The sequence below is a fragment of the Callospermophilus lateralis genome, unplaced genomic scaffold, assembly GCF_048772815.1.
Source record: "Callospermophilus lateralis isolate mCalLat2 unplaced genomic scaffold, mCalLat2.hap1 Scaffold_148, whole genome shotgun sequence".
Classification (NCBI taxonomy): Eukaryota; Metazoa; Chordata; class Mammalia; order Rodentia; family Sciuridae; genus Callospermophilus; species Callospermophilus lateralis.
The window spans coordinates 2,343,369-2,362,080 of NW_027512614.1; the positions used below are offsets into that span (position 1 = coordinate 2,343,369).

General features: G+C 32.8%; 1 pseudogene; it reads right to left on the reverse strand.

Annotated features, from left to right (window-relative positions):
* Window positions 1-91: 91 nt before the first annotated feature.
* Window positions 92-1,263, reverse strand: LOC143640254 (GA-binding protein subunit beta-1 pseudogene; annotated as a pseudogene).
* Window positions 1,264-18,712: the final 17,449 nt, after the last annotated feature.

Consider the following 18,712-nt stretch of genomic DNA (forward strand, 5'->3'; position numbering starts at 1 on the left):
TGTATTCCCACGACTGTACTCTTTTTGTATACTGTTCAAGATTTCATTCTTTCTTGACCAAAAGCAAAATTAAACTACATGTTCATTTTAACTAAACAGCTTCTTTATTAGTCTGAAGACGAGTCATAGCTTCTAATTTCTGTCTGTAAGCCTCGGCTTCCTGTTCTTTCTTAAGAAGCTGCTGTCGATATTTTTGTGCTTCTCGATTTGCTTCATCCAGCTGTTTCTGAAGAGCTTCTCTCTCCGGGTAAAAGACTCCTTACTTCTATTTCTGCAGATTCCACCCGGTTTTCAATTATTTCGATACATTGTCTCTTAGCTGGTGGTTCTTCACTTATAACAGTTTCTTCAGCAATGTCTGTTGCTGGTACTGTTAACACTTGCTATCCATCTGGCATGGTCACAATGATGGGCTGACCTATTACACTGGTTGGAATGGAGTGCAAATTTCCAAACTGAATTCCATCTGTGACTATTGTGATGGCTTGTTGACCCCCTGAACTAACTACTTGCTGAATTGCACCATCCACAGATTCTGCAGTAACCACTTCTTCTGTGGCCACAACTGGAGTTTCTGACGAATTGGACAACGAAGCAGAGGCTTCAGCTAAGGCAGCTAACGTAGCTAATACTGATGTAGAGGAGTTTCCAAACTGAATAGCAGACACACCCGTTTCATCTGTTAGGTTCACCACCCCTCCAGGTTCAATGATAAACTGTGGTGTTGCAGCATGTATCGTCACAGTGTCAGCACTCTCTGGGTTTGTGTTGATTTGGTTCTGCATAGCAATCTGTAATATTTCTGATAAATCTTCATTTCCATTGTCTATTGAAATATCAAATGCAGTTTTACAAAATTTATTTTGCGTGTGTACATCAGCACCATATTTGATTAAAAGTTCCACCACCTCTTGATGACTGTGTTCTGTGACCCAATGCAGAGCTGTCATTTTTAACATGTCCTTTGCATTAACGTCAGCACCATGCTTAAGTAAAACCTCTACTATGCTGGCATGGCCCTCAGAAGCTGCCATGTGTAATGGTGTTCGGTCCACTTTGGTTCTGGCATCCCTACTTACACCAGCTCACAGTAGTACCTCTGTAGTGGAATAATGCCCATATTGTGCTGCAAGATGGAAGTGGAGATGTTCCCAGCCAGTCTGTAGTAAAAGGAGCTCCATTTGCCATCAAAATATGAACTTCATCATCTTGACCTGCTCGTGCTGCTTCTAAAAGCTTCTTTCCCAAATCTACCAGGGACATCTGGAAAAGCTTCCGGAGCTGCGACAGGGGAGCAGCAGGAGGTGGTGCGGGGACCCGAGGCGCCTCGTACCTGGCCGGGCTGACGCACCCCCGCTACACACTAAGCACTTCAGCTGCACAGGGCGCTATTTTCTGAAAATGCCGCGTCTGGTTGGCGCCCAAAATCCCCACCGAAAAGTCCCCCGTGCTGCGCGCGGAGGGACACATGGTGTGCGAGTGAGTCAAAAACAAAACAAATTCTACTTAAATTTTTGGAACAGAGACCAACAGCAGTCAATTAAGGTTTAGTGTTTAAGTAAGAGCATAGTTGTGTTTTTTAATTTCTTTTCTATTAGTAAATGTTGTATAAAGAGGTGAAATTGCAAGACCTATTTAGGAACCAAGGAGAAAATATATGTAGTACTCTAGAGGATTAAAAAAAAAAAAAAGATTTCTCAAGATGTTAAGACAACTTCATTACTACTTTCACGTTATCTGTCCTGTAACAATAAGCACCTAGTCAATGACTCACCCAGGCCAAATGAACAAAGTGGGCAACAAAATTAGAAGAGATTGAAAATCTTCACTTGCATCTTCTGGTATTAAATACAAAGGCATTTATACTAAAGAGGTACAAAATAAAAGGCAATGGAAAACTTAGTACAATTGAGGGAAGCAAGAGTTTTCCAAATGGAGTCAACTTGAGGGATCCGTTTTTAACAGGCGCCATGATCATGTCATTTTGGCTATATCTGCTGGCTGTAAGGATGCTGTTTTAGTCAGTTTTTTAGCTGTTTGACTAAAGGATCTGACCAAAACAACTGTAGAGGAGGAAAAGTTTATTTTAGGGCTTATGGTTTCAGAGAAATCAGTGCAGAGAAGGCTGGCTTCATTCCTCAAGGCGCCAGGCAAGGCAGAACATGGTGCTCAAGAAACAGAAAGAGAGACTCCAGCTCCAGATACAAAATATATACCCCATAGCCATGCCCCCAATTAACCACTTCCTCCAGCCACACCCCACCTGCCTCCAACGGAGATTAATTCACTGATTAGGTTCAGACTTTCACAGCCCAATCATTTCTCCCCTGAACATTCTTGCATTGTCTCACATGTGAGCTTTTGGGGGACATCTCATATCCAAACCATAACAAATGACTTCTGGGTGATTTCAGAGGTAAAAATGAGGCAGGTCTGTTTGTGAATCTGTTAAGGTCTGTAAACAAGTCAGGATGGCATCTGGTATTTTGCCAGAGAAATGTTAAAGTCTGTAAACAAGTCTGCATGGTACCTGGCAAAATGCCGGAGGGAGTGGTTTGTCAAGTAACAAAAGCAAGCCATTAAGTGTGGAGATTCCTTATTGGTTGACTGCTGTATCTATTTTATGCTAATTAGATAAGCTGTGTAAAATGTATAAATACCACTCCTGTCCTACAATAAAGGGCTCCACTCCTTCTGTATCAACGTACACAAGTTGTTCGTCACCCCCCGGTTATTTTGCCCAGCCAGCCAGGCTGCGGCATGAATCAAGCTGAACTTCTGCCACATTCATATTGGATGTGTCAGTATCTAATGAACTTTGTGGAGAGAACATTTTCCTGTTACTGAATCCCCAGCTCATTTTTAAATTGTGAAGTATCTTTGTTGTAATTACTAGGTAAAGACTATTAACTATGGTATTACTCTTGCTTTTAAAGTTGTTCGTGATGCTGTGGGCTAAAACATGCTGACCTAAGACTTCTCCTTCAAATTAAAGCAGATAAGATTCTTAACAACAACCAAGCCATAGTTTGCTAGTTTTGAACTTCTAGGTGATACTGCTAATTTTTAATGGAAAAATGGAACACACATTGATAGGATTTTAAGACTAGCATTTTTTGTGACCTGAACTAGAAGTTTCATTTACAATGTAACAGAAATTCTTTATAATCCCAATATTTTAAACAATTCATTCTCTTCTTATCTGATATAAGGATACTTTCAGTATAGTTGTTATTTGTTGAAAAAGGCTAAAAAGGATTATGTTGCCATCTTTTGTTAAGAGCCACGGCCAGGTCAAGATGGTGCCTGGCATTTTGCCAGAAGGAGCGGTTCCTGCTGCCTCCGGTGCCCGCTGTTTTTGAGCTCTCATGGAGTTCCTAGAGAGTTCCCATGGGTTGGTTGAGTTCCAGTTGGGCTCTTGCAGAGTTCCTAGAGAGTTCCCGGGTGGAGTTCCTGGGTTGAGTTCCAGTTGAGTGCTCCGAAGTTCCAGTGGAGCTCTGGGGAATTCCTGGAGAGTTTGGGTGGGTGGCCTGAGGCGTGAGTTCTAGAAATAAAGTTTGTTCCTGTTTGAATCTTCAAGTGGCTCATGATTTGTGCCCAGCCAGACTGTGGCAATCTTTCATAATAAAAATGAATTTTATGTTTAAATTCTCATCTTATTAAGAATTTTCTCTGAATTTTGCAACAATGCTGATCATTGGAATAAATAAGAAACAAGAAAAGTGATGAATTTTTGCAAATGAGAGATAGTAGCAAAATTCTCCCTCAGGTCTTCAGAACAAACCCTCTTTTCTCATCCCATTTTTCCTCTTTTTAAATTCCTCTTGATATTTTCTCATGGTCCCTTTATAATAATGCTCCGGTAAGCACTACTGGTTGCCTACCTAGACATCCTTTCCCAATTTTTCGTAATTAATGTAAGGACAGATTTACTCAGACATCAGGTGTCCACCATATAGTTACCTAAATGGTAAGTCTTCATTTCTGGATATCATGATATATTTACTTTTTTCCACATTGATTGCTCTAGGAAAGATTTTTTGTGTGTGCAAATGCATACAAGTTCTGTTTTGAGAATGTCATCCATAGGCTTCTGGAAGTGGTTTCATCCATCTTAGTGGAATACTCACCTTGTTTTCCTTTTGAGTTTTAGATGTTTGGTGAAGGAACAATGCTGAGAGTTATTCTGTAACGTTGACCCCAAACAGGGTCACATCTATGGATACTGGCTGACTAACAATGAGCACTGGTACATCAAAGGATTAAAACAATTAAGTATTTGAGATTCTCTAGGCCACTGATGTAATGAGGTCTGGAAACTTCTACCTGACCATCTATTTATACGAGGTCATAGTTCCTTATTCTTTCAGCAATTTTTAGTTGAATCTGATAATACTTGCTGCTGAAAAAGTTTTAAATGACACAGCCTGTACTGAAGAACCATGTGCATTTGGTATCTTTTTTCAATTTTGGTCTAATATCTTGATAATTTGAGAGGAAATGTTGAGTCCCTGCCTGAGAGAGATCAAACTTTCTCCAAGATACTCATTGGTGTGGCTGCTAAAGGGCACATTCTGAAAGGATGTGGACATTTTAGGTATTAATTTGAAATTGTATTCTCATTGAACTTTGGCGGCTGTGGAGTTATTTTAAAATGTTAGCCAATGAATACTGTTGAAATCATTTCAATGCCCTTTTAGAGAATCTAGAATTCTCTCTCTCACCATATATGTATACACACACACACACACACACACACACACACACAAAGTGTGTATATATGTATATATATGTATATATTTTTAAGATGTAAAGAGGTACAATTTATTATACCTCACTATAAACACCATGGATTAATACAATGATCTATTCCAATATTATATGAATGGTGAGTTGTAAAAGCTGTAAGTCTCACTAAACTTTCAGAAAACAACTTGTAAACTATAAAATTTTCTTGTTAGAACAGATGGATTTTTGATTGATGGAACAGTGCAAGACCTCTGCTGAATCATTTTAACAAGAAAGTGTTTTAAGTTCTACCAGTTGCCTGGTGAAATTAACATCAGGCACCAGTTAAGATGTAATCCACAACCATAAATCCATTTAGCGACCCAGGAGCAAGAGAAACTATCTGTAAAAGAGTCTTTATACTAGAGAAAATAATGAATTAAGGTCTTAGATAACTGTATGAAAATAAAGCTTTCTCACTGATTTTGATTTTTAGCCAATGATAATAAAAATATAATACAGTTCTGTCTTGAAATTAGTCTCCAACTACTTTAAACAAATCATAGAAATACTGGAACAATCAAACTCTTAGATTTTAGTGTTCCAAATGTTTCAAGGTAAAATATACCCCCTCAGTATCAGAACTTTCCCCATTGCAGTGACTGGAGAGATGACGATCGCAAGACACATATTCATAGTTCATTAGGTTTAATGGTGTGCAAACAGCATACTTACAGCATCATTTCTATTAGTCATACACCCCTCCCATCAGCAGCCAAAACCCTTCATTCAAATAATTCTAGAAAGAACTTCCAAATTTGAAATGCAGTTACAGATCCATTTATCTTCTCAGAAAAAAATTGAAAGCTCTTGCAATTTATCCATTTCATTTCAACATGGCTCCTTTCAAAGACTTTTAGAGAAAGAAAATCTTTAAGAGTAAACCTTCTATGACTACTGCTTCCACAATGTTACCTTATGACAAAATTTTGCTAAAAATAAAATAATTACAAGCTCTTAAGCAGTCAACCCTACTCAATGGGCTAATTAGAAAGTTGCCAGCAAGTTTGTAGTTCTCTTTTCCATAAATTGGAGAGAAGTAAGACCAATGGGTATGTTTGGATTTCTGCAATGCTGCTCATGTGGCCAGTTCACTAGCAGATCTGCTAAATTCAAAACACCACACTACTTCAGAGATTTTCTGCTTATACCATTGTTAACTTCTTTTGATATATGGCTTAATGATAGTGTATTGAAGAGCAAGAGTCCTCGTCTTTTTGCAGTAAGTTAATCACAAATATGTCTTCCTGATTTTGTGCATGACTTTAGTCTCCCAGTTGTACTTTGATATGTCTTTTGGATGGCTACATGGACACACTATGGGTCAAATGGAATAGTAAATATTTTATTGTGCTGATACTTTAATTAATCAATACAGAATCAGTACAGAGTGGGTTATGCTACAGTAGCAAACAGCCCCCGAATTTCCATGATTTAACAAAACAAAGGTTTATTTCTCCCTTGCATATCATTTGTTATAGCTTTGGGCAAATGTTGGAAAAAGTAGATCCATAGTAATCCAGATTGCTTTGCTTTTAAGAACTCTACCATCTCAGAATGAAGGTTTGTCTGCTGATGCCTCAGAGGAAAAGAAAGCTTGAGAGTTGTGATCTGGCCTTTCCTGCTTTGGCTGGGAGTGACATATATCAATTCTGCCTACAGTCATCACAGGAGAACTCATCACCAGGTACCAATAAATAAGAGGGTGCAGGTGAAAGTGCAGATAGAAATTTTGACAAGTGTTACCATCTCAGCTATCATGGATGCCTGGAAAGATACCTGTTACATAGTGCTGCAGTCCGGCTGCAGCAAAATAACCGGGGGGTGACAAATGACTTGTGTACATTGATACAGCAGGAGTGGAAGCCATTTATTGCAGGACAGGAGTGGTATTTATATATTTTACACAGCTTATCTAATTAGCATAAAATAGATACAGCAGTCAACCAATAAGGAATCTCCACACTTAATGGCTCACTTTTGTTACTTCACAAACCACTCCCTCTGGCATTTTGCCAGGCACCATGCAGACTTGTTTACAGACTCTAACATTTCTCTGGCAAAATACCAGGTGCCATCCTGACTTGTTTACAGACCTTAACAACATAGTACCAATAATAGCAAAAATTTCTTCTACCACACCAGAAAGGAGTTATGAATCGACAGCAAGAGACACTAACTCAGATGTAAACAGTGATCCTTTGGCAATAAATTGAACCTACTCAATTTATTGATTTTACAATTGTCCACATAAGGAAACAAATTGAGTTTTAGATTGAGGGAGTCAAGAAATGTTAACTAACTAGGGCTCAAATACAAGTTAATACTCTATATTTATTTCTATACACTTTCTTTTTTTTCTCTTTTCATTGAGAATAACTTTTTTTGAGTATTTTTTCAGTGTAAAAAATAAACTACCCATTAGTCAATGATTCCCACCTTTATATGAGCATAAGCTAGATACTTATTGGGAAGGGATCTTGTCAAAGAATTCAAGATTTAGACATGAAATCAAACTAATTAAATTCCAATGAATCCATACTAAGACTTATGGAATCAGAAAAGCAAGCACATCACAGGTTTAGCAAAAGTTTTTGCTCAGTAATACAGTAAAAATAGATTTAAAGATTTTTTAATCACTGTTGAAAGAATGCATATATTTTCTTGAACTGGAAATTTCAAGACATACAAAATGCCAAATTAAAATGCTCAGTTATGAAAATATGTCCTCATATCAAATTTCTCATCTCCAAACATAATTTTGCATTAACTTACTGAAAAAGTACATTTTAAAAATACTTTTGTTTTTTTATTTATATGTGGTGCTGAGGATCAAACCCAGGGCCTCCCCTATGCTGGGTGAGCCCTCTGCCACTGAGCCACAATCCCAGCTTTGACTTACTGAAAAAGTATATTTTGGGCAACTACATAGAACTATAATTTCTATACAAATTTAAACAAAACACCTTGTCCTTTTCTCATCAGAAGATTATAATCTATAATGTATTAACCAATAAAAGGAATATATATGTATATTAAAAATATAAATATGTCTACAATATAAAATACATTGAATATATACTGTTGAAATATCAGGTTCCTAGGTTTGTTGCTTCTATAGAATATAGTTTCAGATTAAGTGGAATGAGGTAAAATATAGCTACTTATTCATGTAAACTTCAAAATTTTTCAAATGTATTTGAAACAAGGAAAAGTATGAACTAACAGTGAAACATATGTGTATATTAAGATTTTTTGAAATATTAAAAAATAAGCCAGAACTATAAAATAAACACATCTTAAATAATATGACTTCATTCATTTAAAAATCTCTTACTAGATGTGGAAATTTTAGCTTTCCTGTACAAATTAATTTTAATTTGTTCCATTATATATGTAATTGTATTCTGTGAGTTTTTTAAACTTTTTAAATTTATATAAATACTTATTTATATAAATAAATTTTAATGCAGGATGCATTAAAATTCTTATTACACATATAGAGAACAATTTTTTATATCTCTGGTATTTTAGTATGTACCTGTTAATTCATTATATTCTCCTTGAAATGCTAAAATTAGTTGGTGAGAGTGGGTCTCATCAAGAGTGTCTAGAACTTATCATTGAGTTTTCTGCTTTGAATAATAGCAAATTTAAATAACTAACTTTTCATAAAATTATAAAAAATCCTCATTTGAAAAATATGCATTTGCTTGTAAACCAAAATTAATCATTGGGCTAAATTTTTAGTGTTATCCTGTCTTAAAACTCTGCTTTCTTTCCATAACAAGCATAAAGGAAATCTCTTATTAAATGAACAGGGGATTATTTACAGCAGCAAAAATTATAGGGTGATAATTTCAATAATGTCAAAGTTCAAATATCCCACCAGTGTTAATTACCCATCCACAAGTGATTACTAGAATTCAAAAAGGGAAATAAAAACTGTAAGTTTTATTTTGTGACATCTTGATACTGTAAATTGTTCAGTAGAATAGTATAAGAGTGCCACCAAGTGGCACTTGTCAAAATTTCATATAAAATATTTAAATAAAAGGTCCAAATTTAAGTAATGATGCTAAACTCTAAATGAAAACTCTCATTCTTTCCTTCTGTTAACTTATATTCTACTCTTCATATAAAACTCATAATTAAGCTCCATTAGTTCTCAGAATTTTAGATAGTTTTAAATATTGCCCTCATATAATACTTAGATGTCTGAAAAGTAAATATGTCATATCTATTAAAATTGTACAATAAAATGTATTTTAGTTAGTTATATTGCACCTTTATTTTTAGTATTCTAGTACATCATTTTCCATATTTACCAGCTCTTACTTGAAAAGAACAAAGCACTTTTCTCTAACCCACAGAATTCCAGAGTTCTGGTATAATCTAATTCCTCCACTCCAATTTTAAAATGAATACTACATGTTTAAAGAATTTTCTCAGAGTCACACTGGTTAGTGACTAAACTAAAGGTATCTGAATCCACAGACATGCATTTCTTTCAAATACTTGTACTATAATACCCCAAATAGAGTTCTTTTCCATGCCTTAAACAAATGCACTTTTGATAAACATCCTTCTTATAAAGCTGAACCAAACTCTAGACACCAAATAAAATTTCAAAATTACTTAATGCAAAAAGTATGCAGGAACTCACAAACTGATAAGTTCTCAATAAACCATGCTTCAGTGAAGGAAAGTGTAAAGTTTGGAATTTATTCCAGATTTATGTCACAGAAATGTTTAACTCAGAAGAACAAAAGGGATTCTTCTAGGACTATAATAAATGGGGCAACTGAATTTATAACATGGAGACTAAATGTGCATTTTCTGCTAAAATAATCTTGTAGTTAAAGTTCTTTTCAAACAAGTTTCATTTGTAAATATTACTATTTCTATTATTTGATCACAATTTTCATGATATTTACTCTAAACTTTATGTTTTATTATTTATTTTCTCTTCTTTCTCTTCATGCACAAGATTCCAGTAAAACTTTTTTTTTATATTTTCCCAAAGGTGTCTACCAGTGCTATTCTTTTCCATTTCTTATTCCTGTTTCACTTCATAATTGCTTTTTATAGCTCATTTTCTTTCTCTTCTGCTGCTTCATCTACAAGTTTCTTGGAACAAGTTAGACAAAATTAATAAAAAAAATTTACATTCTCTGAAGGACTGTAATCTATATATATCTAGAGTGTTAAATATAAAACGTGCATGTGGAGATTCAAATAAATATGTAATATATTCAAATATATACATATATATTTGAACTAATAAATTTTTCCACCTTTGAATGTAATGCTGAGATATCTCTGGAAATATTTTGCTACAAAATGAGTATAGACTATTCCTGCTTAATATTTACTCGTAGCTATTTCCAAACTGCTTTTTAAAGATTGAGCTCATGCAAGTAGTTTTCTTTAATTTCTTTGGTTATATCCCATGTTAGTAACCAACTGTTTTAGCTTTGTGCCAAGATTCTACCCATTTAAGGTAGTCTCAAGAAGTGACCTCTTTTAGTGGAATTCTCACTACCTGCCAATCTGAGCTAATGTCAGAAATTCATTAGTACAGTATTTACTCCATGTCTCATATCATTAATGAGTTTTCAAATAAGATTGGGCTGACATTCATTGCTATGGACTCGAAACATGGCACTGTTTATCATCACTCTGATTTAAGCCCATCGTCCAGCTTTTAAACATTATGACAATGCTCAGTGCAGAGTCTATTTAACTTCTCTGAATACAAGTTGTGACTGAACTTCAATGAGACACATTTAAAGTTGGCTAAAATTAATACAATAAGATCATCTGCATATGTAGCTTTAATACTACTTGATTCTCCCATGATTAACTATTCATATGTTTATCTTTCCCATAGTGAGTTCTTTAGACATTTTCCTTGATATCAGCATTCATTTTCTTAGTGATAAAAGACACATACCAACCTTCAAAAATACTTCAGTGCCTTTTAGGCGGATAAAGAGCACTTAATCTTTTGTATTGCCCATCAAATAAATCCAGATGGTGTGAATTTATCAGAACTAAGTGCATATGATTTTATTATCAAATTTATTTTTTCTATTTTGATGACTTTCAGAATTAGAAAAAGCAATAAACTGAAAATGAGTAAATCACATATTTTCTTAAATTTATAATAACAGTACAACAATAGGTTGAGCCATTTTGGAAGCCCCCAAAAAGAAAACCCTCCCAAACCTACAAATAAAATTAGGTTACAAGATATTTTATAAAGTCTAATAATATTTATTTGAATTAATATAATAACTACTTTTCAATTACTTGACAATATTTTATGCAATTGATAAGGAAAGCTATAAAATTACTTAACATTCTGTATTTATCCCCTGAGCATGGTTAAAAAAAAATGTTGAAAGAAAAATAAAAAAAGAATGTAAGCATTTGAAATGTTTGTTAGAAACTATTGAATGCTTATTAATTCATGATTGGTTCATAAATATCCTAGCATATATGTGTACATTCTATCTCTCTAATTAGATTTGAAAGATACCCAAAGGCAGAATTATATATGCTCTTAAAACCAATAAAGTGTTACCCACAAAATAAATATTAATCGTAAGTTACTGGTGTAAATTATCTACATTCCCATAGTGTAGGCCTTCTGGTAATCTGCTTCAGAATTACCAGATTTTTTAAAGTACTGATTAAGAAGCTCTGAGATGGGGCTGGTAAACTCTCCAGATGAGTTATGCAATCAACAGTTTGAGAACCAGTGTCTTATAAACAACAGAATCAACTAATGAATAAATGAGTGAATGAATAAAGGAGTGAATGAAGGAAAAGTATTTAGATGGTGCCCAAGGCACCTGGTGAAAAAACAGCAAGGGTATCTATTGAGTTAAGGGAAGATTATTTCAAATGAAGTTTTAAGTTGGTAATCAGCATTAATAAAATTTGATGGCCAGACAATTGCTCAATTTGTCTATGTTCTCTGTGACTGAATATGATATGTTTTACAGCTTTTTAATGACATAATCAAAGTGTCAGACTATAATCAATAACCCACAAATTAAAATGACAGTAACAACAACTAAAAGTGATCAGAGAAAATTTGTGCTTATCTCTGAAGGTTTAGATCTATCTATATTATTAAAATTGATGTCAACTATTGATCTAGAAATCGAAGTCAAAATATATTCCACAAAAAAAATGTATTCCGTATGAATCTTTTGGCTAACTGCCTTTATATTTCAAAATTAACAATCCAAAATGGAGGTGACCATTATTGTCTGTCACATAGAACAGATGTAATGACAAAATGCCACAGATTAAAGAACACTTTTTATTATGCTTTATGTTTAAGAGGATTTGTGGAAGCAAAATAGTTTAGTGAAGAGTGTGTGTTTTAAGAAGGACAATTTTATGTTTCTATTTTCATTATAGAACTTGTTAGTGGGGTTTTTACTAAAGCCAAGTTATTTTAACTTGTCTTCTCTAAAATGGAATCCTAAAACCTACCTGGAGAGGAAACTTCTCCCATAAAGGATGATTAAATGTGATAATAACATAATGTCTAAAACATAGTGAAGCCTTTGAGAATAGTTGCTATTTTAAAATTATATTTACTGAAATAAAATTTTGTGATTTGTTATTTTGTTCCAGCAGAAATATGACACTGAGGAAGATGCAGAATGTCAGGGAAATCTGTGTTCATCCTGTGAATTACAACCTCTGGAGTGACTACTTGAACAGACAGAAAGGAGCTTTGATTAGAGAACCACAGGGAAAAGCCACTTTTTGCATGGATGCAGATAGCCCATTTAATGTTTTAATTATTAGATGATTCAAAATCTGCTGTTCAGCTACTTAGAGCTAACTAAGAAAATTAAAAGTAAATACACATTACTTTGGTATTATTCCTAAACATTATTGACATATAGATTGAATCAAAATAACTGATATTTTGAGACTGAAAATTATTTTTGCTCAGGATGCTCCAATAATGATTCACAGTAGTCAAATTAATGAGACAATTTATAAACTATCTGATCCTATAATCAATGTGTTGAATAGCTACATTATATAACCACAAGATTAGAGACATTTCAAATAGTGAAGATACTAAAAACAATACCATAACCATATTCTCAAGGTTTATACAACTTTTTTTGTATTTTTATTGGTGCATTATAGATGTACATAATGGTGAAATTTATTGTTACATGTTGGTATATATGTACATAATATTACAATATAATTGGCCAAAAGGATTCCGCAGTATTTCCATTTTCCTTCCCCTCCTTTCTCACCCTGGTCCCTTTCCTTGGATCTATTGGTCAAGGATTATATAATTTTATGCAAGTTTACTTTGATTCTTACAAAATAATTAGAAGATAAAAAATATACATTGTAGATATAGGAACAGCACAAAAACTTACAGATTAGTGGAGTGCAACTTGAGAAAGGTTCATTAGATGAAATGTTTAATTATCTGTAGAACTTATAGGAAAATGAGGACAAGGTAAACATTTTTAAATTAGTTTTATTTTCTGATTTTGTACTTACATTTGCATTTCTATGAGCCTTAAAAAATACACAATTAGTAGTGCCATTTCACTGAAAGAGTGTCTTGAATCAATAAAGACAGTGGAAAGAACCTGACATAACTTTTTTATGTATATATATGAATACATCACAGTGAATCCCACCATCATGTGCATTCATATGAATGGGGTCCTAATTAGAATAAGATATATTCCATGCTTATAATTATATCAAAATGGAATCTACTATCCTGTATAATTAAAAAGAACCAGCAAAAAAGCATTGTAAAGTGTGAGTCAACAGATTTATTAAAGAAGAAATAATTATTTAACATAAGCCAAAAAAGCAAGGAAAAAATTAAGTCAAGAGAGTTAAAAAAAACACATTATCATAGAAGAAAAGTTCATAATTCCCTTATATGACAAGGCATAATATTTTTTAAGATTTTTTTAAAGAGAGAGAGAGAGAGAGAGAGAGAGAACTTTTTAATATTTATTTTATTTTATGTGGTGCTGAGGATTGAACCCAGCACTCCATGCATGCCAGGCAAGCGCCCTACCGCTTGAGCCACATCCCCAGCCCCAAAGTCATGATATTTTAAGAACAAGCTCCAAGTACAGAAAAAGTAAACTCTAAGTATATATAAAAGTAAGGACAAATAAATCCTTAAGAAAAGAAATTTAAAATATTAATAAAATTATCTGGGTGTGGTGGCATACTCTTGTATTTCCTGCTTCTTGGAAAGTGAAGGCAAAAGGGTTACAAATTCAATGGTCACCCTGGGTAACTTCATGAGACTCTGTCTCAAAATTAAAAAAAAAAAATAGGGCTGGGGTATAACTAAGGAGGAGAGTACCCCTGGGTTCAATTTAGTTTTAATACTGGAAACAAAATATACAAAAGATTTAAAAGACAAATTCAAAGACTTTTTTGTTATGAAGAGATTAAAATATATAGTAATAAAATATTTAATAATATAGTATAAAAAGAGTACCTCACTATTGTTAGTGAAACTATTTAATGTGTTCAGAGTAAGTATGTAAAAAAGATCAAGCTATTCTAACAAAAACTGTATGACTTTTCTCTTTTTTTATTAATTTTAAGAGATTGATATTACAGGTATCATTAAAAAGGAGTTTATTCATATTTGGTTAAAATATGTTCATGATATATTCAAATATTTAGTCATCAAAAATACTCCTATTAGCCAAATAGTGGCACATACCTGTAATCTACCAGCTCAGAAGCTGAGGCAGGATGATCACAAGTTCAAAGCTGGCCTCAGCACCAGCAAGGTGCTAAGCAACTCAGTGAGACCCTGTGTCTAAATGAATACAAAATAGAGCTGAGGATGTGGCTTAGTGGTTGAGTGCCCTTGGGTTCAATCACTGGTGTCCCCTTCCCTAAATACCCCAGTTGACCCAATCATAGATTTAGAACCATGTCCCAATATCCTTAGTATTGTTTTTAAGCTGTCATAATTTTATCTCCACTAAACCCTCAAAAAAGAGACTGTGGGTATGACTCAGTGGTAGAGCACTTGCGTAGCATGTATGGGGTTCTGAGTTATATTCTCCAACACAGCAAAAAATAAATAAATGTCCATGGTATACACAGAATAACTAATATTTAATATCACATAGAATTACAAGTAGGTAAATATATTTAAAGTTACCTAATGTGATGATAGGATTTAAAAAGAGAAAGAGATTTTAGTATATATTTATTTAGTCATTTAGCAGTCTGTGTAATAATATATATTGAGGTCATAATTAGAATAAGATATATTCCATACTTGTATGAATATATTTGATGTATAATCATATATATATATATATAAAGAATACTTCACTATTGTTAATGAAACTATATAATGTATTCAGAGTAATTATGTAATAAGATAAAAATATTTGATATAATCATATAAACATGGAATATAATCATACAAGCATGGACTATATCTTATTACATGCCTTTGTTATATAAATTAAAATAGTTAATTACATGATTTTTTATATAAATAAAAATTGCTCCAAAGTTCTGTGCAAGAAAGATGTAAAATCTTGCAGAGCAGAAGCCGTTTTCAAGTGCTGCAAGACATGAGAATATCACAGTTCAATTGTTCATCTGATTTTCATGACTAGAGAAAACATTAATTCATAAATTATTTTACAGCAAGCAATATAATCCATTTCCTTACATGCAACAGAGATGAGTTTAGGAACAGGCCAGTTAATTTATCTTTTTATAAATTAGTGATTGTGGAATTGTTTTCCCTCCTCATGATATCTATTTCTATATATTTTTCTGCCTCATTTCCCAAGTGATCTTATGCTACCTCTTTGTAAACTGATCATTTACCAAGCATAGTAATATCAGATTAAAACATTTAAATAGCTGTAAAAATTTTAGTTTGAATCCAAACAACAACAACATGTATTTTGGGGAAATACATTATTGCAAAGAATTGTGTTGGATAATGTGAGAAACTTAAAAATTAACAAGAAAATATCTGTAATTTCAAGAATACAGGAAGCAACAAATATATAAGCAGTAAAGTATAATTTTAGAGTTAATTATAAAATGTATTTAGCTTTGTGTAATTCAGAACTAGCAATGGCATCTTAGAAATAAACTGTTTTGAATCAATTGGTGAAAATGCTTTAATTATGGCATGTGTGGCATTTGAGATGACACTTAATAGATGTGTAGGTTTTATTCTGTTGACAGACAATTTATTTAGGAAATAAGAATGAAGAAAGGAATTTTGGAACATATTTTTTAAAGACATGGGGGCAGTAGGTGGAATTTGTCTTCTCTGGTATAAAAGAGCATTCTGAATATATTTTAGAACTAGAAGCATATTGTTCTCCATGTAGGATTATAAAACTCTGCTATTCTACTTCTCATTTCAAAACATAGCTGCAAGTCCTGTACTGTGTTCATTATTTCATATATAAACTTTACTTTTCCTACTCATTCAAGAAGGGATTATCAAATTTTGTGAATTCACTCAAGTTCCTGTCCTTAAAATGGTTTTTATTTTAGTTCAAGTCCAAAATTTGCTTTGATTAGATTTGAGTAAAGAGAAACATGCAAACCTAGAAAAAAATTTCCTTTTAGTTGAATTTCACATTAAATCCATTGTTCTCTTCCCAAGAGAATCTTGTTTTTCATTCTTTCAGCAAACAGCTTTTAGATTTATATAAGCTATCTCTACTAAATCTTTTGTTTAATCAAAAAAAGACAATGAAACTCTCATTCACAAATTAGAGAAGCTTTACATTCTAGAATTTGGTATTTGCCATATCTTAAAATGTTCCTTTATAGGGTTATAATGAAATTATCTAAGAAACAAATAAACAATAACAACCACAAAACCCCCACAGCAAGCCATTTGTTAATTGCTCATGATTTAACACAAAAATTTCAATTATTCTTTATAAAATCCATAATCAATTATTCTTAAGTATGCAGATGTTTTAGCTATATAGGATTCAGGGCAATAATCTCTCATGCTTGGAATAGATGAAATAAATGAATGAACTTGAGGTCACCTTAGAAGTATAGGAATCACATCAAAATTAACCCTTGTTTGGACTTTCTATTTGCCTCTGAAGAAATTATGAGGAAGTTCAAAATGAACTATATTGTTACCATATGACTCACTTATTTTCATACAAATACTTGTTTTCCAAAACAAAAAAATATATATTCTTATAAATACTTACAACAACTCTTTTAGACAATACTAATTAAAAAATTTTTGATGTTATTTTCAAAACTGTGGTATCACCCCCTCTGTTTCTTATTTGGAAGAATTTTGCTGGCATCATACACTTTTTATGCGACTGTGCTACAAACCAAATATATTTGTCTCAACAATATCTAGAGTGAGACTTAACCATTTTTGTTTAATTTTATAAAACATTAGAATTCACTTCTTATATTTCCTCTTGTATGATGAGACAATAGAAATGAAGATAATTTTAAGAATGTATTTTTATTCTGAAATAACCATAGATTTGCAGATCTTTTTCAAATAAGTGATTTCAACAGTTACATTTAATTTCCTGAAATTTAAAAGCAACTCAAAATAAAAAATTAAGTGAATTTTGACATTTTAAAAATATCTAATAAATATCACATATATTTCTACATTTTTTTTTCTTAGTAGAAAAAATAATAACTAAGATAATAGGATCCCAGGAGCCTGTCCTTTCTAGACTAAACAGAAGAGACAAAAGTAGCTGTCTAGGTGACAAACCATCATCTCTAATTTTCTCTCTTGATCATGAAAGTACAATGGAAAGCAAAAAAATAAAAAAATAAAAAATAACAACAATAAAAACTCAAAAAGAATACCCCACTTCAAGAAAACATTACTGCTGAGATTTTTCTAGTTCCAGTGAAAGAGTAAAGCTCAACTTTTTCAGAGGGCTTCGGCTCTTTGCTCTGCTCCCCACTAAAAACAATGGAACATTTTAGAATATGATAACTCTTTGATTAAAAACAGTTATTTTAAATAAAATTTACTAATCTACAGTCATAAAGGCAATATTATCTGTAGGGATAATCAAGAAACAATGCTTTCGGCTAGAGTTGTGGCTCAGCGGTAGAGCGCTCTCCTTGCACATGTGAGACCCTGGGTTTTGTCCTCAGCATCACATAAAAAATAAATGAATACAATAAAGGTATTGTGTCCAACTACAACTAAAAAATAAATATTCTTTAAAAAAGAAACAATGATTTAAGATATGAAGTTGAATTTCACTGAAATATAAAAGAAGAATATAAAAGAAGAAAATTTAACAATTCTTGTATTTTTGCAAATTTCTTGGATAAAAACAATAAATAATTGTTATTATAATATAGGAAGAATGAAATTAAAACCTACATAAATTACATATCTTACTTACTGTTACATTGCCAATAAGTGGAAGAACCATATGTATTCCCAGATCTGTGTTGAGGGTCAGGTCATATTTCTTCTTTATCTAGAAATGTCATTAAACTTTATGATGTCACAAAAATTTTCATCCCTTCAAACTACAATTTATTCCCTTATAAAATGGTGCTGTTTGAGTAAGAACTTGAAATTTGTGCTGTGATTCTATGACATCATAGATTCTGACTGATGATACATATCCATAAGATAATTGGTCAGGAATACAGGCTGTAGCACCATCTCTGAAGCTTATCACCAACAGTATTCACTGAAAACTTTTCTGTTGGCTTCTTGAAAGAATTAATGTACCTGAATTTCTTGTCTCATATTGGACAGTAAGTGAAGCATTAGGAAGATGGAGATCAATGACATCCCTACATCCCTACATGCACAGCAATTATAGAATAATTAATTAAAATATAAAACCATGAAATTCAA